We start from the raw sequence: 12594 nt of genomic DNA, 5'->3' as shown, positions 1-12594 counted from the left end.
TAACAGACATGGGTTGACAATAGAGGAGTGAGGTAGATTACAGGGAATTTATTAGGTAGTGTTTAGTTTTTATCTTAAACTGGTTGAGAGAGGTACAGTCTTTAACATGGTTGGGAAGGTCATTCCACATTCTGGGCCCCTTGATTTGCAGAGCATTTCTAGTTTGATTAAGACGTACTCTAGGAATATCAAAACTGTATTTATTTCTGGTGTGGTGCTCATGGGTTCTGTTACAACCTACTATGAAGCTTTTAAGATCAGGATTGGCATTATAGTTTAGCGTTTTATATATGTATAATACACATGAGAGAATGTGCAGTGAGATGTTACTACTGCTCGGCTTAGACTCGGTTACAAGTATTTCTGGGAATTCTCATTATCTGCCGATGTAGACCTGACCAAATGTTAACTGTCAACAAAATTATTCGCACACCCTCCGTCACTATGTGATAGTGAATTCAGAGACAATTTTATAACCAATGTACCAACGATGTGTCAATATTTCATTCAAAATTATCTGGTACCAGAAATTTTAGCCAAATACCCCCAGTTTGCTAACTGTAAGTAGTAACAAAGTGATTGTAACCTATCCACCGCTGCCCACTGGATGAGGGGCGGTGTGCAGGACAAACATATCAATTGTGACACTAGCTCTCCACATATGTCAGTTGCTTAATTTTGAAACTGTACTTGTGATCGATCTCGAACCCATTGTTGATGTGACGACTTATACTGAATTTTGTAACTAGCTCATCAAGATTGTAACTTGCTTAGCTAAATGAATTGTGGGGTTCAGTCCCTGAGCCCATTATGTGCCTCTGCAACCCTTTCCACTACTGCCCACAAGATGGGTATGGGGTGCATAATAAATGAACTAAACTAACTTTAAGGCATCCTGAAAGAAAGCTTGGAGGGCTTGAAAAATTGCAGAACGAAGCCGTGAGGATAATCCTTGGGTGCCCTCGTACCACAAAGATACTTAATATGAGAAAGGAACTTAATATTCCGAGCGTTGTTTATCGTGTTACTGAAAATAACTGTCAAATTGGTATAAAAATGCTTAGGCTAGCTCATCCTAACCCTTGCACAGAAGCCCTCCAGAATTTCTTTATTGAATGTTGAAAACATCCCTCAAGTTGACTATTTCCGTAACAGCATGCACTCCTGTATGCTAATCCCCACAATCACCAAGCCCACCCGAGTCACTCAAACATCTGCCACTACCCTGGATCACCTTTGGACTAATATAACAGCTCCCCTTACATCTGGGGTAATTTATGACAGAACAACTGACCACTATCCTACTTTCCTCATAGCAAACATTGACACATCACCACCAGAAACCAAAAAACTTTCATTCAGGCTACATAGTGAATCAGCTTTAGGCAATCTCTCTAATGCACTTCACAATATTAACTGGGAATCTGAATTTAATAATTCACAGGATATAAACTCATCAACTAACCTCTTTTTCTCCAAAACTCTAAGCCTGTACAACACTCACTGTCCCCTCCTTACCAAACAAGTAACTGATAAAAGAAAAAATAACCCGTGGCTCACAAGTGGCATAATTAAATCAATCAACAAAAAACATGAATACGAAAAGAAATTTAGGAGTGGCCTAATTCCAATGGAAGTAGTTAAAAGGTACTCGTCAGTGCTTACCAGTATCATAAGAAAAGCAAAACTTTCATACTATGAGACTAGATTCAAAGAAGCAAAAGGCAACATGAAAAGCACATGGAATACCATCTCTAACATCCTGGGAACTAAACAACACTCCCACAACCAGATAACACTCTCTAAGGATGGCCTTACACTGTCATCTGACTTAGAAATGGCGAATGAATTTAATAGCTTCTTTTCATCGATTGGTGCTAACCTTGCAAGTAAAATCCCACAGAGTCAGACACATATCAACACATATCTCTCAGGCAGCTATCCAAACTCTCTTCTCCTCTCACCAGTCAGCCCGTCAGATGTTGTGTCCATCATACATTCACTAAAAACCAAAGCTGGGAACATCAGTGAAATCCCATCCATTGTATACAAGAGCGCCTCCCATATGCCCTTGCACCACCTATAGCTCTGCTGTTCAACAAATCCCTTGAGTGTCATACCTTCCCTGATATCCTTAAAAACGCAAGAGTAACGCCAGTTCATAAAGGAGGTAGTGGATTATGTTGCATCTCTGCTTGCCTTGATGACTGAAAGAAAGCTTAAAGGGCTTGAAAACTTGCAGAACGAAGCCTTGAAGATAATCCTTGGATGTCCCTAGTACCACAAAGATACTTAACATGAGGAAGGAACTTAATATTAACTTAATAATAGAATATGAGTGCATATTCTACTGCATTACTATTTGTAATGATCCTCATATTGTGCTTCAGTAATCCAATGTATAACCCTGAGATGTTTTCCTAATTGTACTTAGGATTCCTTGTTCATTATTGTGTATTGTTCTGATCTGCTTTTGTGTCGAAAATTCTTGCATCGTACCTGTAAACAATTTTTTGACAATTTTACTGTAATTATCCTACTTAAAATCATCTGTACTTGTAAAGTAAAGCTGTAATGTACCTGTTAAACACTTTTTATCAATTTTACATTTAATTATTTCTCTAAAACTCTGTTTAAGAATTTGCTTAAAGATTAGTTTAAGGACTTGCCCGAAACGCTATATATGCAAGCTAGTGGTTTTACAAGATTATAATTCTAACTTAAGCTCTATGTTGTCTCTTAACCCCCAATGTACGTTCTTGTATATATATAAATAAATAAAATAAATAAATAACGAGGGATCGAGGCATTAATGCGCAGTACGTGCTTCCCTCATCTGTGACGTCACAGCGCCATCTGACGACAGCATAAACACAGGCGGTCATTTTATGTTCTACCAAGATTAAAAAAAAAAATAATTTTGCCCCGAGGGGCGAGTTTATTGGGCAGCGCCCAATGTGTTCGCAATAGAATGTTCTACAAGAACATGTATAAAATAAGTGACACAGAGATTATTGATGTGTGTATTTGTGTGGGTGATTATAAATATGCATGTGTATGTATATATGTATACGTATATATATATATATATGTACATGTATGTATGAGAGTGTGTACATGTATATATAACATTAATAATTTTGTAACTAGCGTCAAAAATTGTTATTTGCTTAGCTAAACAAACTAGAGAGTTCAGTTCCTGAACCCATTATGTGCCTCTGTAATCCTTTACACCACCGCCCACGGGATGGGTATCGGGTGCATAATAAAGAAAGAAATTGAAATAATAAGGGTATGAAATGTATCAACATAAAACATTAATGTTATTGGCCATCAGGTAAAATCAGGTTATTATTTGTAAAGAATTTAAATGAGTTAAACTAAATACGAACTTAATATGTTTTGCTAACGCAAAAATATATTCCCGAGGTATTGTAATTGCAAATAAATATTTAATACAATTATTTGTATCATTTTTTTTATTTTAGATTTCCGTATTGCTTGATAATATATAATAGCGTTTAGATAATGCTAGCGCTGGACATTCTTTAGGCTCGTTGCATGTTGTGGTAGTCGCCGCCATTTTAAAACCGTGTCGAGAGGGACTGCTGCTGGCTTATCCACAAAATCCTACTGCATCTTCAATAGTTAAGGTAACTGTTTTCTTTTATTTGCTCTTAGACATGTGTAGTATATTTATAAGCTTGTGGTGGTAGGCTGGATGGTGTGTTGATGGCCCTGAAGGTGTGTTGGTGGCCCTGGCTGGAGGTGTGTTGGTGGCTCTGGCTGGAGGTGTGTTGATGGTGGTGTTGTGTTGATGGCCCTGGAGGCGTGTTGATGGCCCTGGCTGGAGGTGTGTTGGTGGCCCTGGCTGGAGGTGTGTTGGTGGTGGTGTTGTGTTGATGGCCCTGGAGGCGTGTTGATGGCCCTGGCTGGAGGTGTGTTGGTGGCCCTGGCTGGAGGTGTGTTGGTGGTGGTGTTGTGTTGATGGCCCTGGAGGCGTGTTGATGGCCCTGGCTGGAGGTGTGTTGGTGGCCCTGGCTGGAGGTGTGTTGGTGGCCCTGGCTGGAGGTGTGTTGGTGGCCCTGGCTGGAGGTGTGTTGATGGCCCTGGCTGGAGGTGTGTTGGTGGCCCTGGCTGGGGGTGTGTTGGTGGCCCTGGCTGGAGGTGTGTTGGCAGCCCTGGCTGGAGGTGTGTTTGTAACAGACTAGGCTGTTGTAAGAATTATCCAGAGTGGTTTATCGACAAAAGAGAATGGGAAGCTGAGCCGCATGGTGACCTGACCCCCAGGGAAATTCGCGGTGGAAATAACCGACGCTTTGTTCATATCTGCGTATAATGAATCATCCTATAGTATTCAGTAATTTAGAGAAAATTAGCCTTTATTCATTTTGCATTAAAATTGTATTGTATAATAGTACTGGATACAATATCAAGAGTATTCTAATTATTGAGTTTAAGTCACCATCAGTGACGTCACGAATCAGATCTAACTTTTAAAGCGGAGTGACCGGCGGTCATAGGTCATCAGGGGTTGACAGGTCTACTATTTCTCAAAGTTTTAATAACCATTTTGGGGATCGGGAACAGCTCTGCCGTTAGATGTTTGTAATTCAATTCAGTAAAATAATTCAACCAGTCTGGATCAATTAAGTACAACAGAGGTTAATTGTTATAACTTAAACCTGGCTAGTAACTTGGTAAAACTTTGACTAGGCGGAAGGATACAAGGTTCTAGTCTGGGCTAGGCCAGACGAGGACAAATCAGTGTGGTCACGGAAGCAGCTGGGATAAGAGGTCAACATCTTACCTCTCCCCAAGAACAGCCCCAACACCTAGAGCTGTGGTCGCCCAAGGTATAGTTGCTATTGTTAAGTATAGAAATAGTCTCATTTGCCACTCAGGTCAAGTAGGGAGTGTTAAAGTGATAGGGAGTGAACACATTTAGATTTTGTTTTAGTTTTCTTTTAATAAATTAAATTTGTTATTAATTTGCATTTTATTGTTTCCATGTGTTTTATGTGTATACTTGTCCTGGTCACGTGGTCCACACGAGGCAGAGTTGCATTGGGCGCCGATTCTAACATCGAATCGGAATTATCATTACCGTGTAATTTATTCCACACTCAAGGTCATCGTTTATAGTGGGGATCAAGCCCCTAGGTTGATTAATTAGCGTGATCGATCCAGACCTCGATCATTGCTCTTCTTTTACTGGTCTGGTGGTGGCAGCAGAGGTGACTCTAGGGTTTTGTTCAGAGCTTAGGTCACGTCATACTGGGTGTAGAATCCTAAGTCGGTCAATCGTATTAGGACCACGTGGCGTGGAGTTGGCTTTGGTAAAAGTTTTGGAGTCCCTTGGTAGAGAATAATAAGTAAGAATACGGGTAGAGGGCAAAGAAGGTAGATAAGTAGAGAGAGGAACTCGAACCCGTGTTACAATGGTGCACAGCGGTGGTTTCAACAATTTTGATTGAAATTGTTGAAAGGCTCACGCGTCTAGCCGTTCGAACACGTGCGCGGATGCTAAGGAGACAGCCGCGGGCCAGGATTAGCAGTGCGCCCCACAACAGTGCGGTTGAGTGGGGATTGGCGAATCTTGGGTCATGCGGGCTGATATGATTAAGGTTTAGTTAGTAAGATTAGGCTGTTAAACTAGATTTATTGAAAAGGAGACCGCTCCGAGTTGATTGGACTGGGTACCATACTCGACCCATTGCAATTAATTCAGAGGTGTTGGGAGCCACCATACTCTCAACAGCAGTTCCTTGAGGGCTGTCGGGGGCGGATATATCTGTGGGACGCCAATAGATAGTCCGAGGGCGTTATTAGACGACCCAAAACGCTAGGAAAAACGTAATCCGTGAAGGGCGTTGCGGCCTCCGAGGGACGGACTAGTAACCTACCTAGCAGCGATTCAACAACTAAGTGATCGCACACTTAGTGGAGGTTGAGTCGTCCCTAGTCATAATTGTTGCTGAAAGCTGCGTGTCGCTCTGTTGGAACCTAGATGGTGTGGCCTCTAGGCTAGGTGTGGTACGGCGAGCCGGTAGGAACAATTATAAGTTTAAGTCGAGTGCATTTTTGAATTAAGTATACTTAAATTTATAAAGTAATTTCCGTTTATTTGCGTTGTTCTAGATTAATTTTTTCCCCTAAATTCAATCCCCGGTTAAAATTTTTCCCAAGTGTTTAGCGTTTTCTTGCATATTAGGCTAAGTGCGTACGTTAAGTTTTGTTATTCCCTGTTCTATTAGTCTAAGTCAGAGGCGTTGTTGCTAGAGTGTAGTTAATCCTCTGGACTTAGGGCTATATGTCGGTCACGATAGATAAGTGAAGGAGTTTAAGGGATAATAAGTTGCGTGTAAATGCTTAATAGAGTCCGTGGTATATTTCTAAGTATTTTGGGATAAGTTTTCGGCTAAGTCGATGTCGGAAACTCGTTAACTAATTAATTTGTATTCGTGGGTCACGTGTATGATCTGGGCGTCATTAGGATTCTCCAGTCGATGCGAGTGATATTTTCTAGTTTTTACCAGTAAGACGGTAGAATTGTGTTTGTAGACTTGGAATTCTGTTTTCAGTAGAAACGTAGGTGGAAAATTTTCTAAGTCCAGCTTGGGCTAGAATCTGACTTTTTGGCGGAAATTCTAATTTTTCATGTTTCGTGTATATTCTGGGGCCAGTATTACTCTCTAGTGCGCGCAAGGGACGTAATTCTGTTCGTAAAGCATTAAACAGTGATAATTACATTTTTGCCGAATTTAGTTATTTTTCGAGAAAATCGTGTCGTAATTTTGTCAGAGTCCATTTGAGGTGAAAATCTCTGATTTTGACGAAAATTCGAATTAGTGAGTGTGGAAACCGCCCGATGTGTCAGTATTGTTCTGTATACAACGTCAGTATTAAATAATAACGTATTTATATCTGGGAACGAGAAACCCAAATTTTTGTGAATTAAACGAGTTTTGTGATATTTGGGGTGATAGAATTTTTTTTCCCTCGGAGTCAGAAAAATTGGCAGAGTCCAGCAATTGAGTAAAAACGCAGTTTTTGATAAAAATTCAATTTTTAGTAAGCATTTATAGGTCCTGGGTGTCTATATTAATCGCTAGAGCGGTTTATTAACGTAAAACTAGTTATTTTTCTTCAGAACAAAAATTTTGATTTTTCAGCGTTTAAGCGAAAAAGCGCGGGACTTAGTTTTTTTTCAGCGCAGCTGGTTCCGCTCCATCAGTCATCAGGGGCCACGCTGCTCACTTCAAGCGCGTTTAGTATTCAAGTACAGTAAATATTCTTTATTAATCCATCACGAGTGCTACGCGTTAGTTGCGTTATCATTTAAATTGTTTTATATAAATTAGATTCTTTAATTTTTTTAACGTAAAGGACTTAGGTTTCAGCAATAGAACTGCGGGATATTTCACGGTCAGACACGAGTGCGGGGCAGACACTCATTCATTGGATTCACTTCAGCGATTCTCTCGATAAATCGGTGTATTTCCTATTTTGGGAATTTAGTAGTTTTCTCTTAGAATAGAGTTGTGATTTTTTTTTTGTGTAAGATCACGGTTGTAGTGAGTCCGGGTCGAGGGTGTACTAAAGGGTAGTTTAGAAGAGACGTGGCACACCAGGAATCACAGGAAATGTTTAACCCAGATAATGGCCAGTCAGTAGGGACCAGTGGGAATGGGAGTGTAGAGGATAGAACCTCTTCCGACACCACTGGGGACCGCTCAGGTAGCTCAACTGGCACCACAGGTGGGGCCAGTGGGACTGAAGCGACGAGTTCACGGGTTCTGCATGGGACTGGGCAGTCGAGGGTATCTTTCCATCCCTGGAGAGATACTATTATTGACATGAGTGGGGAGTCTTGCGAGGAGTCGTCCCATGAGTGGGGAGAGCCGTCTTGGGTTCCCCCACAAATAACATCGACGCCATGCCAGCAGGGTAGACAGGGGGCCTCAGTTAGTATGGCAGGACGTCCCACTTCGCTCGGTAGAGAACAGCAACCCGTTCAACGGGAACATGAACAACCACACCAACAGCAGGAACTACCCAACATAACACCAATACCACAGCACCCACAACACCTAGGTACACCTCATCCGTCACTACAACAACCCCAACCCCACCTCCCATACCTACCCCATCCTCAGTTCCCATACCAACCGTTCCCCCAACCCCAGGCCACTCCATACCCATTCCAACCCCAGGCCACCCCATACCCATACCCATTCCAACCCCAGGCCACCCCATACCCATACCCATTCCAACCCCAGGCCACCCCATACCCATACCCATTCCAACCCCAGGCCACCCCATACCCATACCCATACCCATTCCAGCCCCAGGCCACCCCATACCCACCCCAACCTCAATCCACACCCCAGCCTGAGGTCACCCACACCATACCTCAACCCCAACCTCCATCCACACCCCAACCCCAGGCCACCCACACCATACCTCAACCCCAACCCCAGGCCGCCACAGCCTTAGACAGGCAGATGCGCACGGAGACGCCGGGCACTCAGTTGTCGCCATACGTAGAGGCGTTAAGTAAAGGCGAGGGAGCCAAGCCGAGGAACTGTGGCGCGGGTTCATCAGGCGGGAAGCAGCCCTCAGCTGCAAGTTCGAGCCACCCTGCGCGGGGTAACAACAGAGATCCGCGGACGTGTTACTCCTGCTGGAAGCGCGGGCATATACAGAGGGATTGCGAAGTCACTCCTACGAAAGCATGAAAGCAGGCTCCTAGTGATGGTAGGCCTACTTTTGAGGTGAAAGTGGAAGGTGTGAGATTGACAGCTTTTGTTGATACAGGAAGCCAGGCAACGGTAATTAAAAAGTCAGCCTTCAGCAATTTTAAGTATGCACGTCTTCAACGTTGCGCAAAGACATTAACAGCAGTCAATGGGGAAAAGATTGAGATCGTAGGTCAAGGTACAGTTAATTTTGAGATTGATGGGGCATTGCAGCCTCACACATGTACGATCGTAGAGAACCTTGATTTTCCTGGTCACATCTTAATGGGAACTGATTTTCTGTCGCGATTTAATTATTCCTTGTTTGCTCAAAAAGGGGCTAGGAACTGCAGGTTGCAGTTGGGACAGACTTCCTACCCAGTGGAGATGATCGACCATCCCCCAGTTGTAGCTTCAATTAAGAGGAAGCTGAAATATAATGCGCACTATCCAAAATTGATTTTTAAGTCTCTTCCAGACACAGTTAAGAGGTCATGCGCCTTGCATGCATTGACCAAACAGAGTTGCCCACCACATTCTGTTAAATTTATTAAAGTAGCCGTGGGACGTCACATACAACCAGGTACCACCCTTCAGGTGGCTGGGAGATGTGATAGTTTATTAATTCCTCATCACTTAGTTGTAGTGCTCGATAAAGGTGCACTCATTCCAGTTGTTAATCTTTCACATAAGACTTTTCGCTTCAGGGCAGGTGATAGGGTATCTCAGGGAACCATGGTGGAGGACACAGAAATCTTTCACCATGAGTCAGCTGAGACGCCAGCCGTCACTGCACAATGTAGTGCACTAAATATGTTGAACACTAAAACACCATCCAAAGTACAATACGAGACGAGAAATGTTGCACAGAATGTAGAGGAAGTAGAAAAATTAATTTCAGCACTTGATTTGCAACATGTTGCACAGGCGGATAGGAAGGCACTGAGAGGAGTTTTACGAAAATTCCCGAAATTGTTTGCGACAGAGGATGACCAGATTGGTCTCCTTGATAAGATCGAGCACACCATTCCAACTGGTGACCATTTGCCTGTGTACACAAGACAGTGGAGGTTGCCAGAACAGGCAAAGAACATTATCAGGGAGGAGTGCCAGAAAATGTTGAGACAGGGCGTGATAGAGCCTAGTACGTCACCGTGGCTCTCTCCTGTTGTGCTAGTTCGGAAACCGGACGGTAGTTATCGTTTCTGTGTTGACTACCGGAAGGTGAACGAATTAACTAAGGGTGATGTGTATCCGTTGCCCCGAATACAGGAGATAATAGATCAATTTGGTGCTGCTAAGTATTTCTCAACTCTTGACGCAAAATCGGCGTATTGGGCGATTCCGGTGGCAGAACAGGATAGGGAAAAAACAGCATTCTCGGATGGTAGGCACACTTATCAATTCCGTAGGATGCCGTTTGGTTTGAAGACAGCGCCTTCGTCGTTTCAGAGGGCCATCAACTTTATCCTTAGTCCGGTACTGGGTAGGCATTCTTTAGCGTACCTGGATGATGTTGTGATATATTCCAGGACGTTTGAGGAACACCTGCAGGACTTGACTGAGACTTTGAAGTTGTTAGATCAGGCAGGTTTCAGGCTGAATGTTCAGAAGTGCACCCTGGCGGCTCAGAAATTCAAATTTCTGGGGTTCCAGGTGTGCCCAGACGGTATCCGACCTGACCCAGATTCTTGCCGCGCCATTGCTGACATGCCTATTCCAAGGACAGCAAAGGACGTGCGTAGGTTTTTGGGGGCGGCCGGATATTTTCGTCGTCACATTGAAGGTTTCGCTGGCATTTCAGCACCCCTGACTGATCTGACAAAGAAAAATGCGAAGTTTGTGTGGAAATCAGAACATGACGAGGCCTATCGCAAACTGAAAGACCAACTAATCACGACACCGGTATTGGCTATTCCTGATTTTGATAAAGAGTGGGAAGTGCACACTGACGCCAGCGGTATAGCTATTGGCGGGTGCTTAATTCAGCGAGACGCAGATAATTTACCCCATCCAGTAGCCTATTTCAGTAGGAAGGTCAAAGGACCTGAAGTTCGTTATTCAGCTACGGATCGGGAGGCACTGGCAGTAGTAGAATCAGTTAGGTATTTCGAGCCTTACCTATTTCAGCGGCATTTTGTAATCTACACAGACCATCGAGCATTAACACACATATTTAAAAAGCGAACGAAATGCCCACGAATGTCACGCTGGTCTCACGAACTTTCGGCCCACTCATTCCAGATTTTGTACAAGCCTGGTCCAGCCCATGTTGTGCCAGATACGCTAAGTAGAAATATAGCGGCAGTACAGATTAATGAAAATATTGAAACCATTCCATCGGATAAAATGAGAGAATACCAGATGAACGAGCCGAGATGGAAAGAGATTATTGAGTATTTAGAGGGAGGAAAATACCCCAAAAAGAAAAAGAATTTACCTATACATGATTTTGAGATGAAACAGGGCGTCCTGTATTATGTTAATAGCCAGAATGATAGGGCAGTATTTCAACTCGTTATTCCGGACGCGTTGCGGTCATCAGCGTTAAAGCTTGCGCATGCTTCAAAAATTGCAGGGCATCCGGGGATCTTTAAAACGCACTTAAAAGCAAAGTCTCTATTTTATTTTCCAGGATTACTTTCTGAGGTAATCAATTTCGTGAAGTCGTGCCCTCGTTGCCAGAGGAGGAAAGGTACCCTTAAGGTACAAGCCCCACTTCAGGAATTTCCTGAAATTCGTGAACCGTTAGATCGTGTGGGGGCCGATCTGATTGATTTACACCACAGTCATTCAGGAAATAGATATGTGTTGGTGCTAGTTGACCATCTGTCTAGATACACTACACTAGTTGCATTACCTCAGAAGGATTCTCGTACGGTTGCAGATGCGTTCTTGCGTAGGTTCGTTACTGTATTCGGACCTCCTAAAGTTTTAGTCTCTGACCGGGGTCAAGAATTCAATGGGAATATATTTAGAGAAGTTTGTAAGATTTTAGAGACAACTTCGGCTTTTACAACAGCCTACCACCCACAAGCAAACGGAATGACGGAACGGACTAATCGTTCAGTCAAGGATATGCTTGCAATCCTTGCTGAACATGATGCAAACACCTGGGATGAACACCTACCCTATGTTCAGTTCGCCTTGAATACTGCCATCCACCAATCAATTAACACCCAACCACTTCATTTGTTTACTGGTAATTCATGCAATTTCCCGTCAGGTCTGCTTAACAGACATAATGTTGCATACGGGGAGGACTATCCTTCAGAGGTCCTTGGAAAAATGAGAAATGCATGGAATATTGCAGCTGAAGCGTCCAAGAAGGCACGGACTCGGTATGCTCATTTTTATGACAAGAAAGTGCGCCCTCTTGAGTTGAAGGAAGGAAGCCTCGTATTGAGAGTGAATGAGGCTGCGCCCGCCAATCAGAGCAGGAAGCTAGCTCCGAGGTGGCGAGGACCCTATAGAGTAATTAAAAGGGCGGGGCCGGTTAATCTTGTTATAAAAGGAGTGTTCGAGGACCAGGTGGAAAGGACAATTCACGTGAATAAATTGAAACATTATCATGCTAGAGAGGAATTAGAACTGCCTTCAGCGGGTCTAGTTCCTGACTCAGCAGGGCTGACTCATGGCTTCACCGACGAGTCAGAAGATGAGGATGACCCTCTGTCATCGCTCATCAGTAGTCAGGTGCAGTCTCGCCACCCTATGGTGACGAGATCTCGCGCTATACAGTAAAGTAACTTCCCTAGTTAGTATAATTTAGTGTTCATTAGATTTTCCTGTAAAGGCAATGAGATGTACTATGTCTATACTTGACTCAGGTAGCAACTTTTACCGTGCTCTG

This window comes from Procambarus clarkii, chromosome 26 (genome assembly GCF_040958095.1).
Source record: "Procambarus clarkii isolate CNS0578487 chromosome 26, FALCON_Pclarkii_2.0, whole genome shotgun sequence".
Lineage (NCBI taxonomy): Eukaryota > Metazoa > Arthropoda > Malacostraca > Decapoda > Cambaridae > Procambarus > Procambarus clarkii.
Note: the sequence above shows the minus strand (reverse complement) of the source record.